General features: G+C 37.1%; 1 long non-coding RNA gene across 1 annotated transcript; it reads right to left on the minus strand.

The window, feature by feature from the left end:
- Window positions 1-582: 582 nt before the first annotated feature.
- Window positions 583-2,431, minus strand: LOC120272664. Its single transcript, XR_005540227.1, has 3 exons — window positions 2,343-2,431; window positions 1,331-1,390; window positions 583-776 (listed from the first exon to the last, which is right to left on the minus strand). It is a non-coding gene; the product is annotated as an uncharacterized LOC120272664 (long non-coding RNA).
- Window positions 2,432-2,873: the final 442 nt, after the last annotated feature.

Raw genomic sequence — 2,873 nt, forward strand, 5'->3', positions numbered from 1 at the left:
ACCACCATGGATATATATCAATCAATGTGTGCTTGTTTTTTTAAAAAAAATTAAAAATTGGATAAACTGGGTTACGTTAAGAAGAGTGTTGCCAAAAAATAAAGTGAGCAAACACAATAAAAAAAACAGGGGCATGGTTCACTGCTAGATCTTCATTATTAATTATACAACACAGTTAGTGATCATGGGTTTGTTCTTCTTCTATTTGGTTTTTTGTTCCATGGCCACCAATTTGTTCGCATCTGAGACTGATGATGGCTTAGCATTGCTTGGATTTAAGAATGGAGTCACATCTGATCCTTCTGGAGCTCTCAAATATTCTTGGAGTAACACTGTTTATTTCTACAATTAGACTAGTGTCTCATGCTCTCACAAGCATAAAGGTAGAGTCACAACTATCAATCTCTCCATGTTTGGCACCGGGGGCTTCATATCTGTCATGTCCCAGCCCCACAGCCGGGCCCGCGGACAGATCGGCCGCATCCAAGGGGACTGGGCCCCACTAGGTGCAAGGCCTCAGCTAAAACCTAGTCAGAGTCAACCCTAACAAGCAGATATGAACAGAACACAAAAACACAAATAGGATACTGGAAACTGAAATACTACAAGTACGTACTTTAGCAGCCCTACAGAATACAAATACAACCCAACAGTTCGCAAAATACAAATATAGTCAGAATACAAGTCTTACACTCACAAGAGGGTAATATAGAGATACTGATAAAAGCAGACAATACGACCCCCAGACACCCCCCGATCCTAGACTTGATCTTCTTCTGCGAGAACAGAATCCACAGAGTGCATGAGCCACAAGGGCCCAGTAGGATCGTAGAAATAAGAGATATAGCAGATATTACAGAATAAAAGCTCATGCTTTATACAGAATACAGAAAATACGCAGAATACTGAAATAATACAAAAATACGAAAAACACGCAGAACAGACATGTACATCTCCCTGGCTAATAACAGAAATCAACAGCAAGAGGCTATATCTTCGACTATGAAGTCAGAACAGAACAGAACAGAATATCAACGGCCGTAGCCGGATCTTCGACCGCAGTCGGGGGGTAGCGCTACTACATAAAACATGTGCATATGGCTAGGACTTACTCCTCCTAGCTGGGCGAGCCAGGAATGGAGATGTACTAAAAACCGCAGAAAATATGGAATACAGACAGAGGAAGTACTGAATAAATAATGCAAATAAGAAAATAAATAAATAAACATAAATAGCACGCAAATAAATAAATAAATAAAATTATTAAACAATGCAATAATTAAATAATAATTATTGCCAGAAATACGGAATACACAGTGCGAGAGCCTACCTGGCTCCGAGCTACAGAGTTGGGTTCACCAAGTCCCGCGAACTACAGCTCAGTACGGATCTACCCAAACAGAATAATCTAACTTAGGTTACAAATCTTTGACCGGGCCTAAATTACAACTATAACCCAAGCTAATTCAATAATTAAAAGAGTTCATAACTAGCATGACAATAGAACAACCATGCACCTCAAAAGAAGCTTGTTATCCTATCAAAAATAAAGTACTTAACTCACTTGCCAAAAATCAAACCAACACAACAGCATGCCAAAAAAATTGAGTACACAGTTCATGCTAGCAATTAAAGATTTTCACAAGAAAATTAGCTAGGGAAATAAAATGCTCCAAGAAAGCTTTAAACATAACACCAGCCTAATTAACTTTCCAAGATTAAAATCAACCTTAACTCATGATTCTGAATAAATAAATTTTTAAATCTACAATTAAAATTCAAAAAAACCCAACCAAACAAATATTGGCCATAAAAAAAATAAATCATAAAAGCATGATTTTCTGGTTACTAAAATTCGGAACTTTGCAGGTCAAACACCACATGACCTCATTAAGGCATGATTATATATATATTCACAATAAAACAAAGAAAGAATGCTCTAGTTGCTTAATTACCACTCCATGACATGAACAACATGCTCAAATAAATTCTCAGATTTAACATGCTAAACATATTTAAACAAAGCTTTAACAAGACAAGGATTAAGCTTAACGGCAAGCTATAAAATATAAACAAACACAAAACACCAGATCAAGCTTCAAGGTTGCAGGTTCACAAGAAGATCAAAACTACACTTATGCATACAAAGTTAATTAAGATAAGCTAAAGTAATGAATACAAAACATGCTTACTGTCATGCTTCAAACAAATCATAACAAAGATTTAAGAACCAAGCAATACAAGAAAAAAGCTCCAAACAAATATGAAACATGGTATATCTCCATCAAAACTCAATCAACAAGCAAGAGCCTAATAAACAAGCAACAACAAGGATCACCTACCTCTACACTAGCCAAAGAGTTGCCGGAGAAAAATCCTCTCAGTTGACAAAATTCTCAACAAAAGTAAGGCATGATGCATGAGAAGGAAGAGAGGAACGAAGGTTTAAAGAGGAAAGCTTGCCTCACCAATCATTCATCTCCAATCATGCAACCAAGCATGATTAACTTTAATCATGCCCGAGAAATCAGGCAATAAAACCAAAAGCAAGTGGGGAAGCATGTTGGCAGTCAAACATTCAACCAAACTTGGTCAAAATTTCTAGTCAAAGTTGAATAAAAATTTTACAAACATTACAATATCATTCTCCATTGTCAATCTTAGCTTCCTTTAGATTATTGAGCTCTCCAATAATCAATTCTCCGGTGAGGTCCCACCAGAGTTTGGGTGCTTGCACTGGCTGCGATACCTAAACCTCAGCTTCAATGCACTTTATGGCATAATCACCGGGAGTTTGTCCAACTGCTCTCAACTTAGATTTTTCAACTTGTTTTCTAACCAGCTTCATGGTTCTATTCTTGTTGCGCTAGGTG

This window comes from Dioscorea cayenensis, chromosome 11, assembly GCF_009730915.1.
Source record: "Dioscorea cayenensis subsp. rotundata cultivar TDr96_F1 chromosome 11, TDr96_F1_v2_PseudoChromosome.rev07_lg8_w22 25.fasta, whole genome shotgun sequence".
NCBI classification, from domain to species: domain Eukaryota; kingdom Viridiplantae; phylum Streptophyta; class Magnoliopsida; order Dioscoreales; family Dioscoreaceae; genus Dioscorea; species Dioscorea cayenensis.